Source organism: Vulpes vulpes, chromosome X, assembly GCF_048418805.1.
Source record: "Vulpes vulpes isolate BD-2025 chromosome X, VulVul3, whole genome shotgun sequence".
In the NCBI taxonomy this organism is placed as follows: Eukaryota; Metazoa; Chordata; class Mammalia; order Carnivora; family Canidae; genus Vulpes; species Vulpes vulpes.
The window spans coordinates 54,069,685-54,093,671 of NC_132796.1; the positions used below are offsets into that span (position 1 = coordinate 54,069,685).

At 37.5% G+C, this 23,987-nt stretch overlaps 1 pseudogene; it reads left to right on the forward strand.

Annotated features, from left to right (window-relative positions):
- The window catches only part of LOC112911807 (elongation factor 1-alpha 1 pseudogene), a 76,325-nt pseudogene extending 63,604 nt beyond the window's left edge, over positions 1–12,721 (forward strand).
- Positions 12,722–23,987: the final 11,266 nt, after the last annotated feature.

Genomic DNA, 23,987 nt, shown 5'->3' on the forward strand with positions numbered 1-23,987 from the left:
TTTTTTATTTATTTGAGAGAGAGACAAGCATGAGCTGAGGGAGAGGCAGATGAAGAGAGAGAAGTAGACTCCTAATGGAGCCCAATGCAGGAGTGCAGGAGCCCAGGATCCTGGAATCATGGCTTGAGCCAAAGGCAGATGCTTAACCAACTGAGCCACCGAAATGCCCTTATGATTTTTACTTTATACTGCCATTTTTTGTCTTTCTTTTCCATCAAAGAGTTTCACTTAATATTTCTTGCAGGACTGGTTCATTGGTCATGAACTCCTTTAATTTTTGTTTGTCTAGGAAACTGTTTCCTATTGTGTATGATAACCTTGTTGGAAGGAGTGTTCTCGCTGAAGATTTTTCTCATTCACCATTTTGAATAATCATACCACTCTGTTCTGGTTTGAAAGTTTCTGTTGAGGGATGCCTGGGTCGCTCAGCAGTTGAGTGCATTTGCCTTCAGCTCAGCTCGTGATCCTGGAGTTCCAGGATCGAGTCCCACATTGGGCTCCCTGCATGGAGCCTGCTTCTCCCTCTGCCTGTGCCTCTGCCTCTCTCTTTCTGTGTCTCTCATGAATAATTAAATAAAAATATTTTTAAAAAGTTTCTGTTGATAATCTATCTGTATGGATTTTCCCTTGTAAGTTAATGACTTCTTTTGTCTTGATGCTTTTAAAATTTTTTCGTTGTCTCTATATTTTGCAAATTTAATTATGTTTTGTTACGTATATATGTCTTGGTGTAGGTGTAATTTTGTTGATTTTGATGGGTGAAAAAAACACCTGAATATCCTGAATCTGGATATCTGTTTCCTTCCAGATAATGGAAATTTTCAGCTATAATTTCTTATTATCTGCCCCTTTTTGTCTCTCTTCCTTTTGTAGGACTCTTATAATATGAAAGCTCTTATATTTGATGGAGTTACTGAGTTTCCTAAGTTCTCATTTGGCATAATTATTTTCTTTCCCTTTTGTTCAGCTTGATTAGTTTGCATTTCTCTGTCTTCTAGGTCACTAATTCATTCCTCTGTTTCTTTGATTCTGCTATTCATTCTACATGTATGTTTCTCATTTCATATAAAGCCCTTTATCTCTGCTATGTTATTCCTTATCTCTGTGTTAAGGGTCTCATTCATGTTTTCTACTCCTCAAGTCCAGTGACTATCCTCGTGATCATTGCTTTAAGTTGTCTGTCATTTTCCTTCTGTTTTGCTTAGATGTCTGGTTTTGGTCTTGTCCTGTTCTTTCCTTTGGGATAAATTTCTCTGTCTCCTCATTTTGCCTGCTTTTCTTTATCTGTTTCTCTGTGTTAAGAAAGTCAGCGGCCAGCGCAGGTGGCTCAGCGGTTTAGCGTCTGCCTTCAGCCTGGGGGTGATCCTGGAGTCCCAGGATTGAGTCCCATGTCACTTCCTGCATGGAGCCTGCTCCTCCCTCTGCTTGTGTCTCTGCCTCTCTCTCTCTCTCTCTCTCATAAATAAATAAAATCTTTTTTAAAAAGTCAGCTGTGTCTTTTACATTTGAAAGTAGTGACTTTATGAAGAAGAGGTCCTAGAGTGCCCTGTCGTGCAGTGTTCCCTGTTCCCCAGAATCTGGCACTTTAGGAGAGTATCCTGTTTGTGTTTACGCCCTAATGTTGTGTCTGAGTCACTTTTCCTTTCAGTGCAGTTGTCTGCAGTGACTCTTTACCTGCCTGTTGTGGGTTTTACTTGCTCTTTGGGTGGTAGTGGGACCTAGGCAGGCCAGCTTGAGGAGGCATGCCCACCAGGGGACTTGGGAGCAGGGGGGTGGTGTTAGCAAAATTTGAACTGGCCATTAGTTCTGTGCTGGATCTCCTGAAGCTCTGTGGCAGCTAGGGGTTAAATTCAGTGGCCAGGGGAACATGCAGGTGGGTGTCGTGCATGATGGTGGCTCGGGACACATTGGCTGGACAAAGTGTGGTGGGTGGGTATGACTCACAACTGCAGCTGTGCACCCTGTTGGCTGGGTGGGGCGAATTCAGGGGTTTAAGAAGATTTTCCCTGAGGCCAGGGCTGAAGCTAGCAGGATGGAAGTGGGGGAGTCTTCAGGAGACATCTTGGGCAGGGTGTACTGCTAGCAGGTTAGGTTAAAGTGTCTGTGTAGCTGAGTAGCCCTGCCATCTACGGGTGGCTCTGTGTTCATGCTGGGGGTCAGGGGAAGAAAATGGCACTTCCTCACTCCCTTGTTTTTTGAGAAGTCCTTCAACATACTCTGAAATCAGAATGAAGAGATCTGTCTCCCATTTGCCCCTGGTGTTGTATAAACTTCCGTTTTTATGTTTCCTTTCCATGCAGGCTGCTGTCTCTTTAAGGCCAGTGATCCAGCTATAGCTAGCCTTTGTGGTTTACCCAGGGCTGCATCAGCCCACTTTTAAAGTTACAGGCTCCCAAGTCCTACTGATTTTACACACTGTCGGAATTCAGCCCTTTTGGTATGTATATATGTATGTCTGTATGTAGTTAGTTTTATTGGAACAAAGCAACTTGTACACTTTTAACATTTAAAACAGCATCTTTCCTTTCAAGTGAAACACAAAGAAAATTTAAAAATAAATAGGAACAAAATTGTCATAGAGAATGTCAATTTCAAGTAAGATCCTATAGGTTCTTTTGATCTATGGAGTGGCACAGGGCTCTAGTCATAAGTAGAGAATATAATTTTAAAAGTGTCATCTTGAACTGTAAGGATAATCATTAAACATCAAAATTAAACGTGTCATAATAGAAGCCATGTTGTCAAAACGCCCACTTAACTTACCCAGGCATCTCAAATCCACCCTTTGTTTATCTTCTGTAATCCCATTTTAAAAATTCTTTTTTTAAATAAGAGAAAGTAGAGAGATACATCTTGGCAAATCTTAACTGTCTATATTCACATAGAGACGCAGTGTAATTTCTGAGCCCAATATACAGAGAGAGGAGGAAAAAAGCTAGAATTCTGTTCACTACTATACAGGGGCCTAGCAATTCTCCAGCAGGTTTTCCTTTTTTCTGACAGAGCACAGTAGTTGATTTCATAATGTTTTTGTTGAGAACGGAAGGGATAAAAATGAATTTGGAAAGGAAAGTGGTAGAGATTCTTTTCTCATTGTATTCTGCTGAGGGTATTTCCTCCCAACTTAAGTTCAGAACCATGTTAAAAAAGGAGAGAAAAGTAACTTCAAAAACAGAGTGAATGAGCACAAGAGGAGGAAAATGAAGACTGCAACTTGCTCCCAAGGACTGTAGAAAATTTAAAAAAGGAAGGTTGGAATACATTAGTGTTCTATTAGTTATCATCTTCATCCTCCTGACCTTCCTCTGCTCCCTTATCCTCTTCACTTTCATTCTCATCTCCTTCTTCATCTTCATCCTTCATCTTTTTTTTTAAGGATTTATTTATTGGGGAGAAAGCAAGTAAGCAGGGGGAGGGGAGAGAGAGAGAGAAATCCTCAAGCAGACTCCTGGCTAGATGAGGAACATCATCTCATGATCCCGAGATCCCGAGGTGAAACCAAGAGGTGACACTCAACCGACTGAGTCCCCCAGGCATCCCTTCATCAGTATTTTCCAGTCCTTTGTCATCATCACCATCTTCTCCTTTCCCCTTCATCATTCATATCTGGAACCATGTAGTACTGTAATGGATTTGGCCCAATACCATCTTTGATATAACCTCTCCTGACTCATCTGCACCAGCCCATCTGTTTTTTTTTGTTTTTTGTTTTTTTTCAGCCCATCTTTTTTTTAAAGCCAAACATGGGATTCTTCCTTGTGTGAGCTCCCTGGTGTTAGAATCCATTTCTTTGCCCTCTCTACATACATGCAGCTCCCTCCCCTTCTGTGGGCAGCCTCTCAAGTGCCTTTCTGACCTTCCTAAGCTTTCAGATGCAGCAGCTTCTCTCGATTTACTAGTGGAGTTTTGTTAGTCTTTGGGTTCTCTGATTTATTGGTTTGGATGAGGATGATATCTAGTTGTAAACGTGGAATAGGGTGAGCTCAGGGTCCTACTCTGCCATCTTCCCCCTCCTCCTGACGTAAATATGTGTTATTCTTTGAGAAAATTACACCTTTCCTTTTTCTAGGCTATTCATGTATAGTTTTATGTCAAACTAGTCAGAATTGGGCTGGTTTTAGAGTTTGTTACTATGGTTTCTCTCTGCAGCAGATACTTAGAACCATGTAATGATATTTTATTGTTGTCTCCCTGTGTGGTTTTGGGTTTCTCCCTTTGCACTGCTCCCCAGAGAAGGTCTGTCTTCAGCTTTCCTCTGTATTCTTCTTATTTCACTCAGTGCTTGTCAGCATATGTTTGGGAGTAGAAAAGGGGACGATTTTTTTTTTTTTAATGTTTGGATTAAGACTCAGTTTTAAGCAGGCATTGTGAATCTGTGTTTAGGGGCATGGCCTTTACAAGTCTTCTTGCACCTTCAAGTATAATGCTACTGCCAACATGTATTTCGGTTCCTCCCCCAGGACTAAAGCTTTCGTTGTTTTTTTCACCCCTTACCCAGATATAGTTGGTTTTCACCACTGTGTCCCCACATTGTGCTTTTATTCCTTAGGGAAGATGGGCCTGGTAATAGTTTTGGATTGCCCTCTATTCCTCTACTCAGTGCTTCAGAGTACAGGTTTTAATGATCTTCCTTTTGGTTTAAGAACCTTTTTTTTTTTTTTTTTTTTTTTGGTAAGAGAGATAGGAAGGATCCATATGGGCAGAATTTTGGCATTACTTGCTGCTCCCCTCCCCCAAATAGCACCAAGGGAATCTTTCTCTGTGATCTTCCCTGTGGCCACCTGTTTGTAAAAACTACCTGTTTTTTGAAACGCCACCCCCACCAAGGGCTTGTCATTCTCTTGATAGCCTACACTTGGCACTTAGCAGTATAATTTTTAGTTATACCTTCCTTCTTTCTTGCCACTTTTTGTGGCATTTGTTCCAGTGATCAAACGCTCAGATTCTGTTTTTCACTGTAGGTATCTATCTTTCTTTAAATTTCTATATAATTTTTTGCTCTATGACTTTACTTATATGGTTAATAAAATCTGTAATTTGCAATTTGTCAAGCCCTTTTCTTAAGGGATGTAATGAGATGTAATGATGCTATTTGTAGCTTTCTACATGTCTGAGCTGTGTTGTCTTTGTTATTGTTTCTGTTTTTTATTTTTTCTTTTGTATTATTAAATATTTTTAGTATTCAATTTTAATGTTCTTTTAAATTTTTTGGTTATAACATTTAAATTTGTTGCATTAGGGATTACAATAAACATACCTAGTAATCACCTAACAGTTTATATAGATTTAATGTTTTACCACTCTTTTTTAAAAGCCATACTTTTTTTTTAAAAAAAAAAGCCATACTTTTTTTAAATGATTTTTTTAATAGTTGCCATGTGTTTTATATTTATATATTTTGAAGGCCCACCAGACTGTGTTATGGTTTCTCCTTTTAAGAGTCTTATGTATATTAAAGGCCTTTGCAGGAGAAAAATGACCTTTTATATTTATTCAGTCATTTACCAGTTTTGTTCTTCATTTCTAAGAATGTTAGCTTCCCCTGGGTATCATTCACCTTCAGAGTAAAGAACTATTATTTCATCTCGACTTCATTTACAACGAATTCTCTTCATTTTCTTTAATCTAAGAATGTGTTCATTTCATCTTCATTCCTGAAGAACTTTTTCACTGGATAAAAAAGTGTTAGATGATGTTTTTTCTTCCTTCAGCACTTTGGTTTTTAATTTTTATTATTTTATAAAGATCTATCTATCTATCTATCTATCTATCTATCTATTTATTTATTTTAGAGAGAGAGACATGTGGGAAGGGGCAGAGGGAGAAGCAGAGGGAGAGAATCTCCAGCAGACTCCGCACTGAGGCTGGAGCCTCACTTGGGGCTCAATCCCACAATCCTGAGACCATGATCTGAAATCAAGAGTCTGATGCTCAACTGACTTAGCCACCCAGGCGCCCCTCTTCTTTCAACACTTTAAAGATGTTTTTCTACCATTTCTGTTTTCCATGGTTTTTGATGAGAAGTTTGTGGTAGTTTGAATTGTTGATAATCCATCTGAACTATGTTGCTTTTTGTAGCTGCTTTCAAAGCTTTTTAGTTTTGTTTTTTAGCAGTTTGACGGCTGAAGGTGATATTTCTGAGTGTTTTTTTTTCTTTCAGTTTATCTTGTTTGGATTTCCTGGAAATAGTTGAATATGTAGATTTATCTTTTATCAAATTTGGAAAGTTTTCTGGTAATATTCCTACAAACTTTTTTCAGTATAATTTTTTTTTCTCATTCTGGCACTCTGATGACTTGTACGTTAGACATTTCAATATTGCCTCCTAGGTTCTGAGATTCTGTTTTGTTTGATTCTTTTTGTTGTTCTGTTGCTTAGAGTGGGTAATTTCTGTTGATCTGTCTTCAAATTTATTGACATTCTTTTCTTGTCTCCATTCTCCTATTTAAGATCTCAAGTGAATTTTTTAAAAAGATTTGTTTGTTTGTTTGTTTGAGAGACAGCATGAGCATACAAGTAGTGGGGAGAGGCAGAGGGAGAGGGAGAGAATCCTCAAATAGATTCCCTGCCGAGCATGAAGCTGACATGGGGCTCAGTTTCATGACCCATGAGATCATGACCTGACCTGAAACTAAGAGTCAGACACTTAACCAACTGAGCCACCCAGGTGCCCCCTCAAGTGAACTCTTTATAGCATAGATACTGCATTCTTAGTTAAGAATTTCAGTTTGGGAAAAAAAAAAAAAAGAATTTCAGTTTGGTTCTTTTTAAGTGTTACTGAGCTAAAATAATAGATTTATTCATTTTTTTTGTGCACAATGCACTTATTCATTTAGTAAATTTGTATAGTGTGCAGCTGTCACCACAATCCAGTTTTAGGACAGTGTATTATTTCCAAAAATTCCATCAAGCTCATTTATAGTCAGTCCTATTCCCATCCTTAGTCCTGTGTTACTATTGATCTCTGTAAAAATTAGCCTTTCTTTGATAATTCATATAAATGAAATTACAGAATATTCATGATATTTTGACCTCTTTCACTTATTAAATTTTTTTGACGTTTATCCTTGTGGTAGCATGTATTAGTATATATTTTTTTATTTTTATTTTTTTGGTATATATATTTTTAAAGCTAAATATTATAGATATACCACATTTTTGTTTCATAATTCAACACTACAGAAATTTGACTTATATTCCTTTTATTTCCTTTGGCTATTATTAATAAATGTTGCTATGAAAATTTATGTACATGTCCTTTTATGTTTCCATTTTTCTTGAATGGAATAGCTGGGTCATAGGGTAAATATTCAGTTATCTCTTAAAGAAACTGCCAAATTGTTTTCCAAAGCGGCTGTACTATTTTACATTACCAACTGCAGTATGTGAGGGTTAACATTTCTCCACACCTTCATCATCATTTGCTGTTGTCTGTCTTTTTGATTATAGCCAATTTAGTTAGTGTGAAGTGGTATTTCGTTATGGTTTTATTTTACATTTACTTAATTAAGCTCTAATGAGATTGAGCATCTTTTCATTTGCTTATTGCTCATTCATACGATTTTGGTGGAATATCATTTAAATCTTTTTTCCATTTTTAATTTTTTTTAATACATTGTAAAATTGCTTTATATATATACATATATATTTTGATGTATATGTATATATGTATAAATACATATACATATGTATTTTGAACACAAGTCCTTTATCAGAAATATGATTTACAGATACTCTTGTCACTATGTAACTGGTCTTTTCATTTTCTAGAGTGTCTATCTGAAGCACTACATTTTTTTTATTTTGATGAAGTCCAGTTTATCAGTTATTTTCTGTAGCTATTCTTTCATCAATTTTATATTATCTTGATTATTGTAGGTTTAAAGTAAATTTTAAAATATAGTAACAAAAGACTCACTACATTGTTTATTAAAAAAAATTGAAAGTGTTTTGGCTATTCTGTGTGCCTTGCACTTCTGATCAGCTTGCCTTTTTTTTTTTTTTTTTTTTTAAAGATTTTATTTACTCTTCAGAGACACAAAGATAGAGGCATAGTCAGCGGTAGAAGCAGACTCCCTCTGGGGAGCCTGATGCAGGATTCAATCCCAGGACTCAAGGATCATGACCTGAGCCAAAGGCAGATGCTCAACCACTGAGTGGCCCAGGTGCCTCGCCATTTTTTTTTTTTTTAATTTTATCTATTTATGGGCAGCCTGGGTGGCTCAGCGGTTTAGCACTGCCTTCAGCCCAGGGTGTGATCCTGGAGACCTGGGATCGAGTCCCACGTCGGGCTCCCTGCGTGGAGCCTGCTTCTCCCTCTGCCTGTGTCTCTGCCTCTCTTTCTCTGTGTCTCTCTCATGAATAAATAAATAAAATATTTAACAACAACAACAAAAAGATTTTATTTATTTATGTGAGAGAGATCATGAACAGGGGGAGGGGCAAAGGGAAAAGTAGGCTCCTCACCGAGCAGGGAGCCTGATGCAGAGCCTGAGCCCAGGACCCGGGATCATGACCTGAGCCAAAGGCAGATGCCCAACCAACTGAGGCACCCAGGCACTTTCCCATATTTTTTTAATACAAAAAAAAAGCCTGCTGGCATTTCAGCATGGATTTCATTGACTTTATAGATCAATTTGTTGAGTGTTGTCTTTATAATAATATTGCATCTTCCAATGCAGGAACATAAGGTTTCCATATTTTTTGTAGTGTTCAATATGTAAATTGTTTTTTCTTTTGTGAAATTTATTATTAAATGTTTTATTATTTTTGATGTTACTCAGAATGGAGTTCTCTTAATTCATTTTTGGATATTTTATTGCTAGTAAAGAAATAAAATTGATTGGAGCCTTTAAAATTTTTTTTATTTTTAATTTTTTTGAATATAGTTCACACACAATGTTACATTAGTTTCAGGTGTACAACATAGTAATTGAACAACTCTAAACATTATGCTGTGCTCACTACAAGTATAGATACCATCTCTCACCATACAGTGCTATTACAATGTCATTGACTATATTCCTTTATTTTTTTAATTTTTAGTTTTTTAAATTCTTGTTAGCATGCAGTACAATATTGGTTTCAGGAGTAGAATTCATTAACTCATCACTTAACGTACAACACCCAGTGCTCATCATAACAAGTGCCCTCCTTGATATGTATTACTCTTCTCACCCCTCTCCCACCCATCTCCCTCCATCTCCCCTCAGTTTGTTCTGTATTGTTAAGAGACTCTTAGGGTTTGTTCCCCACCCACCCACCATATGTTCATCTGTTTGTTCTATTTTTAACTTTTTGGGGAACCTCCATACTGATTTCCAGAGTCACTGTACCAGTTTGCATTCCTGCCAACAGTGCAGGAGGATTTCTCTTTCTCTGCATCCTCACCAACAACTGTTGTTTTGTATGTTGTTAATTTTAGCCGTTCTGACAGGTGTGAGGTGGTATGTCATCGTGGTTTTGATTTGTATTTCCCTGATGATGAGTAATGTTGACCATCTTTTCATGTGTCTGCTAGCCATCTGGAAGGCTTATTTGGAAGAGTGTCTCTTCATGTCTTCTGCCCATTTCTTAACCGGATTATATGTTTTTTAAGTTTAATAAATTCTTTATATATTTTAGATATTAACCCATTATCAGACATGTCATTTGCAAATATCTTCTTCCATTCTGTAGGCTGACTTTTAGTTTTGTTTATTGTTTCTGTCATTGACTATATTCCCTTTGGTCTAGTTTTTATTCTCATGACTTACTCATTTTATAACTAGAAGCCTGTATCTTTCACTCTCCTTCACCCATTTTGCCCATTTCTTCACCCCTTATGTCACTCCCCACCATTATCGCAACCATCCTGTTTTTATAGGGCAATCTGTTTTTTTGTTTATTCATTTGTTTTGATTTTTAGATTCTTTTTCTTTTTAAAGATTTTATTATTTATTTATTCATGAGAGACACAAAGAGAAAGAGAGGCAGAGACACAGGCAGAGGGAGAAGCAGGCTCCATGCAGGCAACCTGACGTGGGACTTGATCCCGGGTCTCCAGGATCACATCCTGGGCTGAAGGCGGCGCTAAACCACTGAGCCACCCGGGCTGCCCCTGTTTTTTAGATTCTACATATGAGTGAAGTCATAGGGTATTTGTCTTTCTTAGTCAAATTTTACTTAGTGTAGGTCCATCCATTTGTTGCACATGGCAAAATCTCATCCTTTTTATGGCCAAGTAATATTTCATTATACATACATATATATCTTACCTTCCTTATGCATTCATCTGTTGGTGGACACTTGAGTTGCCTCCATATCTTAACTATTGTAAATAATACTGCAGTAAATATAGGGGTGCGTATAATTTTTTGAATTTGTGTTTTCATTTTCTTTGGGCAGATACCCAGTAGTGGAATTAATTGGATCATACAGTATTTCTGTATTCAAATTTTTGAGGACTCTCCATACTGTTTTCCACAGTGGCTATACCAGTTGACATTCCCATCATAAACACGAGGCTTCCTTTTTCTTTACATCCTTTTTTGTCTTTTTGATTTTGGCCATTCTAATAGGCATATAGCTCATTGTGGTTTTGGTTTATATTTCCCTGATGCCAAGTGATGTTAAATATTTTTTCATGTGTCTGTTAGCCATTTGTACGTCTTCTTTGGAGAAATGTCTGTTCATGTCTTCCCATTTCTTGCCTGGATTATTTGTTTTTTTGGTGTTGACTTTGATTAGTTATTGATCTTGAATACTAGCCCTTTATATAATAGGATATTTGCAAATATCTTCTTCTCCTGGCGGTTGTCTTTTTATTTTGTCCACTGTTTCCTTTGCTGCACAAAAGATTTTTTATCTTGACCAATTCCCAATAGTTCGTTATTGCTTTTATTTCTCTTGCCTCTGGACATGTGTCTAATAAGAAGTTGTGGCAGCCAAGGTCGAAGAGGTTGCTGCCTGTGTTCTCCTCTAGGATTTTGATGGATTCCCATCTCATAGTTAGGTCTTTCATCCATTTGAGTTCATTTTTGTGTATGGTGTAAGAAAATGGTCGTTTAATTTTCTACATGTGGTTGTCCAATTTTCCAAACACCATTTGTGAAGAGACTGACAAAGATTATATTATTTTTAATTAAAGTTTTAAAGAATCCTTTTTTGCATCGGGTTTGCCGCCAGAACACAGGTGTTGTGAAAACCACTGCTAAACCTAAACCAAAATGGGAAAGGAAAAGACTCACATCAACATCGTCATCATTGGACATGTAGATTCGGGCAAGTCTACCACTACTGGCCATCTGATCTACAGATGTGGTGGAATCGACAAAAGAACTATCAAAAAATTTGAGGAGACTGCTGAGATGGGAAGAGGCTCCTTCAAGTATGCCTGGGTCTTGGATAAACTGAAAGCTGAATGTGAACGTGGTATCACCATTGATATCTCCCTGTGGAAAATCGAGACCAGCAAGTATTATATGACCATCATTGATGCTCCAGGACACAGGGATTTTATAAAAAACATGATTACAGGCACATCTCAGGCTGACTGTGCTGTCCTGATTGTTGCTGCTGGTGTTGGTGAATTTGAAGCAGGTATCTCCAAGAATGGCAGACTCGTGAGCATGCCCTTCTGGCTTACACACTGGGTATAAAACAACTGATTGTTGGTGTTAACAAAATGGATTCCACTGAACCACCCTACAGCCAGAAGAGATATGAAAAAATCGTTAAGGAAGTTAGCACTACATTAGGAAAATCGGCTGCAACCCTGACACAGTAGCATTTGTGCCAATTTCTGGTTGGAATGATGACAACATGCTGGAGCCAAGTGCTAACATGTCTTGGCTCAAGGGATGGAAAGTCACCTGTAAAGATGGGAATGCCAGTGGAAGTTCTGTATTGCATTCTTTCACCAATTCGTCCAACTGATAAGCCCTTGCATCTGTCTCTCCAGGATGTCTACGAAATTGGTGGTATTGGTACTGTCCCAGTGGGCCAAGTGGAGACTGGTGTTCTTAAGCCTGGCATGGTGGTCACCTTTGCTCCAGTGTTACAACTGAGTAAACTCTGTTGAAATGGACCCTGAAGCTTTGAGTGAGGCTCTTCCTGGGGACAATGTGGGCTTCAATGTCAAGAATGTATCTGTCAAAGATGTTTGTCGTGGCAGTGTGGCTGGTGACAGCAAAAGTGACCCACCAATGGAAGCAGCTGGCTTCACGGCTCAGGTGATTATCCTGAACCATCCAGGCCAAATCAGTGCTGGATATGCACCTGTGCTGGATTGTCACACAGTTCACATTGCTTGCAAGTTTGCTGAGCTGAAGGAGAAGATAGATTGTCGTTCTGGAAAAAAGCTGGAAGATGGTCCCAAGTTCTTGAAATCTGGGGATGCTGCCATTGTTGATATGGTTCCTGGCAAACCTATGTGTGTTGACAGCTTCTCTGACTATCCTCTCTGGGCCATTTTGCTGTTCGTAACATGAGACAGACGATTGCTGTGGGTGTCATCAAAGCAGTGGACAACAAGGCAGCTGGAGCTGGCAAAGTCACCAAGTCTGCCCAGAAAGCTCAGAAGGCTAAATGAATATTATCCCCAATACCTGCCACCCCAGTCTTTATCAGTGGAGGAGGAACAGTCTCAGAACTGTTTGTGTCAATTGGCCATTTAAGTTGAATAGTAAAAGACTGGTTAATTATAACAATGCATCATAAAACCTTCAGAAGGAAAGGATAATGTTTTGTGGACCCTTTGTGCTTTTTTGTGCGTGTGTGCCAGTTTTAAGTTATTAGTTTTTAAAATCCATACTTTCTAATGGAAACAACTTGACCAAAAATCTGTCACAGAATTTTGAGACCCATTAAAACAAGTTTAATGAGAAAAAAAATAAAGTTTAAAAAAATCTCTAAATTATTAATAAAATTCTGCAAAGAGGTATAATCCAAAAGTCACACACACACAGAGTATATTTAAAACATTTAAAGAATTATAAAACAAAGAGACAATCAGAATATCATAATGTGGTAGACCTACATCCAAACATATCTGTAATTAGATTAAATGTAAATGATCAAGCAAACCTTAGAGCCTGTCATATTTGATTAAAAAATTATAACCCAACTGTATGCTATCTACAGGATACCCTATTTCAATATCCTAACATAGATATCTTAAAGGCAAGAGATTAGAACTTTATAGAGCATGCAAACACCTATCAAAAATCGTTTGGGGAGGTTCAAGATGGTGACACAGGGTAATGCTGAGCTCACCTCCTTTATACACCAGATCTATACTTACATATAGAATAATTCCTCCTGAAAAAGAACTGAGGGCTAAACAGCTTCTGTACAACAAAGGACAGAAAGAGACAACATAGAGAATAATGGGAGACACATCGTAGTGAACATAAACCCACCCCGGATGCTTACAACTGCAGTAGGGAAGGATAGTACTGAGGGACCAGGAGCAGATTCATCTGTCCTGGGCCACAGAAAAACTGTATTTGAAAGAGGCAACTGGAATATAAAGGAACCAGTCCTCTACCACATGGTAGGTGGCCTGCTGGAATTCTCTCCAGGGTTTGAAGCACTGATGGAGCACTACTGTTTATATTTCCTTCCACTTTGGTAGTGCAGACAGTAGCAGGGCCTTGGCACTCTCACTGGCCTGCTACCTCAGTAAGCCCCAGCATCCTAGCCAGGTTTCATTCTTTTATATGTAGCTGTCTAGAAACTGGGCCACTTTCTTATACCATATACAAAAATAAAATCACAGTGGATTAAAGACCTAAGTGTGAGTCCTGAAACCATAAAACTCCTAGAATAAAACATAGGAAGTAATCTCGTAGACATCAGCATTTCAACATTTTTCTAGATATGTCTCTTAGGAGACATATCCCTTAGGGCAAGGGAAATAAAAGCAAAAATAAACTGTTGAAACTACATCAAAATAAAAAACTTAGGCACAGCAAAGGAAACTATCCGTGCAATAAGAAGGCAATCTACTCAGTGGGAGAAAATATTTGCAAGTGATGTATCTGAAGAAGAGTTAATATCCAAAATATATAAAGCTCTGTACAACTCAGCACCAGAAAACAATCCATTAAAAAGTGGGCAGAGGATCTGAATAGATTTTTCTTCCAAAGAAGACATACAGATAAGACATGATGCATGAGAGTATGTTCAACATCACTAATGATAAGGGAAATGCAAATCAAAGCCACAATGAGATACCACCTAACTTCAGTCAGAATGGCTAATATCAAAAAGACAAGTTTTGATGAGGATGTGGAAAATAGGGAACCCTTGTGCACTGTTGGTTAGGAATATAAAGTACAGCCACTGGGGAAAATAGTATGGAGGCTCCTCAAAAAAATAGAAATACCATATGAGCCCATAATCCCACCACTGGGTATTTACTAAAGGAAACAGAAACACTAACTCCGAAAGTTCTATGCACCCCTCATTTTAGTGTAGCATTATTTACAATAGCCAAGTTACGGAAGCAACCCAAATGTCTCAATAGGTGAATGGACAAAGGTTGGTATAAATGTATATATATTTATTTACACACACACACACGGAATATTAGCCATAAAGAAGAATGAGATCTTGCCATTTGTGACAACATGGGTGGACCTAGAGGGTGTTACTCTCAGTGAAATAAGTCAGTCAAAGACAATTTCCAATATGATTTCACTTATGTATAGATTCTTAAAAGCAAAACAAATGAACAACAACAAAAAAATCTTGCAAGAATCATAAATACAGAGAATTAACTGGTGGTTGCCAGAGGGGAGGTTGGTGGGGATGGGTGATATATGCAAAGGGGATTAAAAAGTTACAGACTCCCAAGTTATAAAATAAAGTCACAGGGATGAAATAAATACAGCATAGGGAATATAGTCCATGATACTGTAATATGGCATGGTGATAGGTGGTAATTACATTTATCATGTTGAGCACAGGGTAATATATAGAATTGTTAAATAACTATTTTGTCCACTTCCAACTAACAGAACACTATCAACTACACTTTAATTTCAAAAAATGTCTGAGTGGCTATATCAGATAAAACAGACTTCAGGATAAAGGGGTATTACTAATGTTAAAGAGGGATGTTATTTCCTGATGATAAATGAACAGAGTAGACAGTAACCACAGATGTACATGTACCTAATAAAAGTGATCCTAAATACATGAAGTAAAACTGATAGAGCTGAAGGAAAACACAGACAAATCTATAGTTATACTTGTAGAATCTATATTGCTTATCAGTATTTGACGGACTAGAAAAAAATTTTCAGTGTTTGACCTGTTATGTTAGAATAATGTACTGAAAACAGTATAATACATTCTTTTCTCATGCACATAGACCCTAGACAAGGTAGACTCTATTTGGGGCTATAAACAAATCAACAAATTATAAATAGTTGGCATAATTTGAGATATGTTCTGTAACCATAACAGATTTAAATAAGAAATATATAACAAATATTTGGAAAATCTCCAAATATTAGCTAAATTGCAGATTTCTAAAATCAGTTCACAAAGGAAGCCTCAGGAATGAAAGTCTAATATATCAAACTATTTGTGATGCCATCTAAAGCAGTTCCTTAGTGGGAAACCTACAGCATTTAATATTTATGTTAGTAAAATTAGAAATATCTCCATCCATTAATCTAGGCTTCTGCTTTAAGAAAACCAAAAAAGAGAGGAGGAACCAAAACCCAGAGTATATAAGGAGATATTAGCAGAAATCAATGAAATTGGAAACAAACACTGAAAAAAAAATCACTTAAGCCAAAAGCTTCTTCCTTATAGAGGTATGAGTAGTATTGATAAATTTGTTGCTGTGTATGTGTGTGTGTTTGTTCATCAAGGGAAAAAAAATTCTCAATGAACAAATAATAGGAATTAAAGAGAGGCTGTCAGTGTGGACCTTGCAGAATTTTAAATAGTAAGGTGTAAATATGAATAATTTTGCGGCACAAAATATGACATGAAATGAACCCTTTTTGAAAACTATCAGAAGCTTGGGACACCTGGGTGGCTCAGCAGTTGAGCGTCTGCCTTTGGCTCAGGACATGATCCCAGAGTCTCAGGATCAAGTCCCGCATCAGGCTTCCTGCATGAAGCCGGATGTTTGCCTGTGTCTCTACCTCTCTCCCCCTCTGTGTCTCTCATGAATAAATAAAATCTTATTTAATAAAAAAAGGAAGCTTACCAGAATTCACTCTACAGGAAACAAACATGACTATTTCTGTCACTGTTAGAAATTTAAATTGAGCTACGTACTTTCCAACAAAGAAAATTCCTAACCATAATTGTTTCATTGGTGGATCTGAATATCTAAGGATGATGTAATAGCAATTTTCAATATCTTTTTCATGAAGTATAAGAGAAAGTTATATTTCAACTTCATTTTATGTGGCCGGCATTACCCTGATACCAAAATCACAGAAAAGTGTCACAAATAGAGACTGTAGAATCATATTACTCAAGAACATAGAAATAAAAATTCTCTATTAAGTACTAGCAAATTGTACTCAGGTTAATACATGATAACATTTGGTCTGGTTCAGAATCGAAAGAGTAAGTCAATATTTGGAAGTCAAATCATCATACCCGCAAACTGAAGAGGAAAACATATCTCAATAGATGCAAAAAGAAAAGCATTTGACATTATTTAAACCCATTCCTTATAAAAATTGTTAGCAAATTTGGAAAAGAAGGCAACTTTATTAATGTGATAAATGTAATCTTGTAAACATGGATTTTATTATATTAATTATTAAAGACCTTTCTAGGAACAGAAAGTGAGCAAGTATTTCAGATTTTACTACTACTATTCCGCTTAGCACTGGAAGTTCTATGCAGTTCCCTAAGGCAGGAAAAAGCAATCAAAAGTATATAGTGTATTTCTAAAAACTAGCCATGTATATTTGAAAATCAAAATTTAATTTACAGTAACTGTCCCCCCCAACCCATGAAATACAAGTAAGTCTTGATTTGCAGAATATTATGGGACTGTAAAAATGACTGCTAGCTGAAACCATGCAAATCAATGTTTATTAATTGAAAAATAATAATTGTTCTGTAACCTGAAAAATTGTGTCAAAATATTAAAAATTCTTATTGTCAACTATAAATGTATAGGAAAATGAAAACGTTTAAAGTAATGTTTACTTTATTGCATGCAATAAAGTATAAACATTAGAATCATTTAAAATTTGGAGTATTTTATTTCATTAAAAATTGTCATGTTTCAATAGTGCTTTCTTGTTAAACTTATAGTAAGGAGTATCTTATACTATAGTTGGCTAAATTGGCCTCACTTTCTAAATTTAGATTTCCTTCCAACATTTCATCTTTTATGCTTTCAATGTCATGTATTTCTGAAATTCTCTTTAATATAATTTTTTTTTTGCTGATGTCACTCTCTATTGGATGTCTTCATTCTTTTCAGCACAATTACGATTCTCATTTATATTGATAAGTTTCTACAGGTGCTTATGTAGAATTCTCATATTATGATAATGTGAACATTCCCATTGTTAGCCAGTTATAACTATGTTTGCATTAAATTCAAATTTCCCATCTATTAATATTTTTTACTGCACTTTCATCTCTCAGTCTTTTCTGTTTTTTGATTGTGTATTTTGAAAGATGTCATTGGGTTCATCACTGAGGCAAGGATGCAACATAGCTACATGTTTTGTTTTTTATACATAAACTCAATAATTGTTTTGCTGTGACCAATCACTGATAGATCTTAGAAGTAGTGAGGGTTTCAGTTTTGGAAGATGTCAGTCTATCCTAAAAATAAGTAAAAACTTGAACAGACTGAAAAGTTAACAATGCTTCTTGGATCTGTAATAGAGGAGAAGACACAGGACAAATTGTTGCTCTTGAGTTTGGAGGGAAAAGTGAATATAAGGAGTCATGACTTACTAGAGCAGAGATGAGCAGAAACCACTGCAGGAACCAGTGTCAGGATAGGAGAACCTAACTGTAATTGATGAATTGCTGGAAGCTTAGTGAGGACAAATGTGGGAGTTAAAAACTCCAGGGGGTTCAGTCATAGACCCCCAGAATATTGTGAGAATTACCTCCAGAGCTACATACTGGAGACAAATACTTTCACACTTCTGTCAGAGGGAAAGGAAAGGGAACCATTTTGAAATAAGCTGGAGTACTCTGTTCTTCACAAGGACTGACCTCAGAAGAAATTGTATAAACAGAGCGTAAGTTATGTGGGGAAGAGAAATACCCAACTACAGCTCTTTATTGCCATGTCGCCTCATCTACTGGAACAAGAATAAAACAGAAACTTGTGGAGTCAGAGAAGTTCAGAGACATAGACTCACTAAAAGATTGATATTTAATTGCAGGACTATAAAATGTTTCTCCTTCCCTCACACTTCATCATCATATCACTAAAGACCTGTTTACAGCTGTCATGAAAAAATGAGGCTTACCTACAAGGGAAAAAATGAATTTGAAGACACAGGGCAAGTATCAGTACCAAAGATACCAGGGATTTTGGAATTGTCAGAACTAGAATTTAAAACAACTGATTAGTATACCAAGGGCTCTCTAATAGGTGAAGTAACATTCAAGAAGAAATGAGTAATTTAAGCAGAAATGTGGAAATCCTAAGAAAGAACAAAAAGAAATACTAAATATCAAAAATGCTATAACAAAAATGAAGAAAGCCTGTGATGGGCTTGTTTGTAGACTGGACCCAACTGAGGAAAGAGTTTCTGAGCCAAGAGACATATCAAAAAATTTTTGTAAACAGAAAGGCAGGCGAACAAAAGACTGAAAAAGTAGAGTATAAAATAACTCATACCTGAAGTAATAATGACTAAAAATTTCTCCCAAATTAATGTCACCACAGATCTAGGAAGCTCAGCAAACACCATGTGTAGGATAAGTGCCAAAATCAAAACAAAAAACCCAACCATACTGAGGCATATTCTTTTTAAATTATAGAAAAACCAGAACTAGAAAACCTGGAAATAATTCACAGGGAAAAAACACCATACTTACTGAAGAACAAAGGTAAGACACATTTTACTTCTCAGGAAACATGCAAGTGAGAAAGTGTACAGTGAAATAAAGTTATTAGAGAAAAAATAGAACCTAGAATTCTGTACCCTATGAATTTATTCTTCAAAAGTGAAGGAGAAATAAAGATCTTGGGCAAACAAAACTTGAGGGAATTTTTTGCTAGTAGACCTTCCTTGAAAGAAATATTGTTATTTAGTGAGGGAAAATGATAAAGGTTGGAAAATTGAACCTACATAAAGTTCAGGAAGAGCATCAAGAAATAAGTGAAAATGAATAAAAACTTTTTTTCCAAAGACTTTGTTTATTCATGAGACAGAGAGAGAGAGAGAGGCAGAGACATAGGCATAGGGAGAAGCAGGCTCCCTGCAGGCAGCCCAAAGCGAGACTTGATCCCAGGAACACAACGTGAGCTAAAGGCAGATGCTCAACCACTGAGCCACCCAGGGGCCCTGAATAAAAACATTTTTTATTGTTAATTGATCCAACAGGTAAAGTTTGATAATACTAACAATGTATTCCATTATGTAAACATACTCATATGTATATGTTTTTGACATATCACATGCACATATGTATATGCTTATGTATACGTACATATAAGTGAAATAAATGAAAGCAATGATACAAAGAGTGGAAGAGAGGAATTAGGATTATTTTGTTATTATGAGGTACAATACCCAGGAAATGATATGGGGTTGTTTGAAAACAGACTTAGATTAATTGTAAATGTGTATTGCACACTATGACAGATGCTAAAAAATAGTTACAAAGGAAATGTAACTGATACACAAAGGGGATAAAATGGAATCATATAAAAAAATAAAAAAAAAAACAACAAAAGGCAGAAAATGATTGAAACAAAAATTGGAACAGAGTAAAAGGGCAGCAAATAGAAAAAAAGGAGTGAATATGGTAGATACTAAAGGAACTGTATCAATGATTTTCAACTACAGTTGTGTAATTGCACCAATTAGGAATTGTTCAGAGTAGGTAAAACAACAGAAACAACAAAAAATCAAGACCCAACTGTATGTTTCCTACAAGAAATGCATTTTAAATATAGACACATATAGGTTAAAACTAAATGCATGGAAAAACATACACTAATGACAAAAAATGGAATAGTAGTTATGTTGGTTCCAGATGGAGTAGATATTAAAGCAAAGAAAGTTATCACGAATAAAGGACATTACATAATGATAAAAGGTTCAGTTCTTCAAGAAGACATAACAGTGTTAATGTGCATGCATTTCACAACAGAACATCAAAGTATCTGAGGCAAAAACTATTTGAATTGCAAGGAGAAATAGATGATCCCATTACAGTTGGAGACGTCCAACACTGGTTTCAGTAGTTCACAAATCCAGTAGGTATAAAACCAGTAAGGACATACTGGAAAGTAATAACACCATCAATCAACTGGACACAGTGAATATCTGTAAACTACTTAATCCTATAAAAGACACATTCTTCCAAGCTAACATGGAACACTGACCAAGGTAGAAAATCTTCTAGGCCATAAAACACACTTTAACAAAATATTTTTTTTTCTATTTAAATTTTTTTTATTTTATTTTTTTAATTAATTTTTATTGGTGTTCAATTTACCAACATACAGAAAAACACCCAGTGCTCATCCCGTCAAGTGTCCACCTCAGTGCCCGTCACCCATTCCCCTCCAACACCCGCCCTCCTCCCCTTCCACCACCCTTAGTTCATTTCCCAGAGTTAGGAGTCTTTATGTTCTGTCTCCCTTCCTGATATTTCCCAACATTTCTTTTCCCTTCCTTTATATTCCCTTTCACTATTATTTATATTCCCCAAATGAATGAGAGATCTAAATGTGAGACAAGAGTCCATCAAAATCCTAGAGGAGAACACCGGCAACACCCTTTTTGAGCTCGGCCACAGTAACTTCTTGCAAGATACATCCACAAAGGCAAAAGAAACAAAAGCAAAAATGAACTATTGGGACTTCATCAAGATAAGAAGCTTTTGCACAGCAAAGGATACAGTCAACAAAACTAAAAGACAAACTACAGAATGGGAGAAGATATTTGCAAATGACATATCAGATAAAGGGCTAGTTTCCAAAATCTATAAAGAACTTATTAAACTCAACACCAAAGAAGCAAACAATCCAATCATGAAATGGGCAAAAGACATGAAGAGAAATCTCACAGAGGAAGATATAGACATGGCCAACATGCACATGAGAAAATGCTCTGCATCACTTGCCATCAGGGAAATACAAATCAAAACCACAATGAGATACCACCTTACACCAGTGAGAATGGGGAAAATTAACAAGGCAGGAAACAACAAATGTTGGAGAGGATGCGGAGAAAAGGGAACCCTCTTACACTGTTGGTGGGAATGTGAACTGGTGCAGCCACTCTGGAAAACTGTGTGGAGGTTCCTCAAAGAGTTAAAAATAGACCTGCCCTACGACCCAGCAATTGCATTGTTGGGGATTTACCCCAAAGATTCAGATGCAGTGAAACGTCGGGACACCTGCACCCCGATGTTTCTATCAGCAATGGCCACAATAGCTAAACTGTGGAAGGAGCCTCGGTGTCCATCGAAAGATGAATGGATAAAGAAGATGTGGTTTATGTATACAATGGAATATTACTCAGCAATTAGAAACGACAAATACCCACCATTTGCTTCAACGTGGATGGAACTGGAGGGTATTATGCTGAGTGAAATAAGTCAATGTTCACTTTAACAAAATATTTAAAGAATCCTACAGTGTATCCTCTAAGACCACAGTGGAATGAGATTAGAAAATAATAGAAAGATATATGAAAAATCCCCATTATGTTGAGAATAGCAATACATTTCTAATTACCACGAGTTAAGCAATATCATGAGAAATTTAAAAATAATTTAGAGCTAAATGAAAATTGAAACCATACTTGCCAAAATGTGTGAGATGTAGTGAGAACAGTACCCAGAGGAAATTTTCCAGAAGAAAATCTACAGCATTGAATGCATAGATTAGAAAAGAAGAAACTTAAAATCAGTACTTCTCTACCTTAGGAAACTAGAAAACAGCATGTCAATCTAAAGCAGAATAAGAGAAATCATAACAATTAGAATAGAAATTAAAAGATAAAGACAAAATAAGTGAATCCAAAAGTTGGTTCTTTGAAATGATTCATAAAATTCATGAAACTATCCAGGCTAACTAAGAAAAAAACAGGATGCAAATTACTGATACTAGAAGTGAAAGATGGAACATCATTACAGATCATGTGGACATTGGAATGGTAATGAAACAATAAACAACTCTATGCCCACAGATTTGATAAACGGAACAATTCCTTAAAAGACACAATTTGCCCAAGTAATAAAAATAGACAATCTCATTAGGCCTATATCTATGAAAAAATTGAACTAATAATTAATAACCTTACAAAACCAAAAGCACCAGTCCCAGGTTGTTTCCTGGTAAATTCTACCGAACTTTAAAGGACAGAAGGATACTAATACTTGTCAACGATCTTATAGGATAGAAACTAAGACAATTGATCCTAACTCATTTATGAGGTTACCATTACTGTAGTATGAAAACCGGACAGGGGAGGGCAAGATGGCGGAAGAGTAGGGTCCTCAATTCACCCAGCCCCACCAACTTACCTAGATTACTTTCAAATCATCCTGAAAACCTGCGACTTCGACCTGAGATTTAAAGAGATAACAGCTGGAACGCTGCAGAGAAGGGCTTTCGCTTCTAACAAGGTAGAAAGGCAGGGGAAAAAAAAAAGAATCAAGTAGGGGAGGGGCCCCGGGAGGACTCCGGCTAAGGCCTGGTGGCGAGCCTCCAGGACAGGAAAGCCCAGCCCCAGAGAAGCAGGAACTTTAAAAAATCTGAACTGGATTCTTCCCGAACTGAAAGGTGCTTAGCAGGGAAATTGAACAGAATCATAGGAGTGGCAGTGGAGCCCCCAGTCTCCTAGAGTCACTAATAGAGGAAGTGCGCTCCCGGTAAAGCGCACCACACCCCAAGGCGGATCTTGATAAAGGGGCTGGAGTGCATCCCGCCGGGTCTCGGGAGAAGCCGGTCGGTCAGGCAGCGTCTCCGGACAGAGGGGTCTGTGCCCTGCTGCCTTCACGAGCCACACCCCGGGAGCACGATTCCAGCAGCACAGGCCCGGGATCCTACGGCACCGGGTGGACATAGCCCGGACCCTGCACTTCCCTTGGGAAAGGCGGAAGCCTTGAGGACTCAGGACAGCTAGGACTTTCCTGCTGCCGGGCACCCCCAAGCTGTGCAGGTCAGGGCACGCACCCGGGGGGACCTAGACCAGTGCGGACTTGGGATTGCGTTAGGTACTCCAAGGAGCTGACTCTAGAGCTGGAGACCTGGCCGCCGCCAGCGTGGTGGTTCCTCCTGGTGTCACCCTGTGCCTGGGAGGGCGGTGCCCAGGGAACAGAGGGTAAACAGCTCCTACTGAGCCTGGCATCCGGCAGGGGGTGGGGCAGATCCCCCAGGTGCACACACCTGAGAATCAGCACAGCACGCCCCTTCCCCAGAAGACCAGCTGGAAGGACAGGGGAAGAGCAAGTTCTTCACCGATCAGCACTGGAAAGCTACACGGGAAGTGGAGGGATTTACGGTATATAGAACCAGAGGGTACCCCTCTTTTCTCTTTCTTTCTCCAGTACAACTCGTTTTTATAAATTTCCATTTTTTTCTTTTTCCCACTTTAACTACAATATTTTACCACCTCTTTATTTTTAAGATTCTTCCCTTATGACTTTCATATTTCTGCAATTACAAGTCCTAGATATATTTTCCAATTCTAGATTCCCTTCAATGTACTCAATTTTGGGAGATATACAACGTCTGATTTTGTTGTGTGTTTTTTGTTTTCTCTGCCTCATTTTGTTCTACAATGGTGGAAGTTAATACCTTCTAT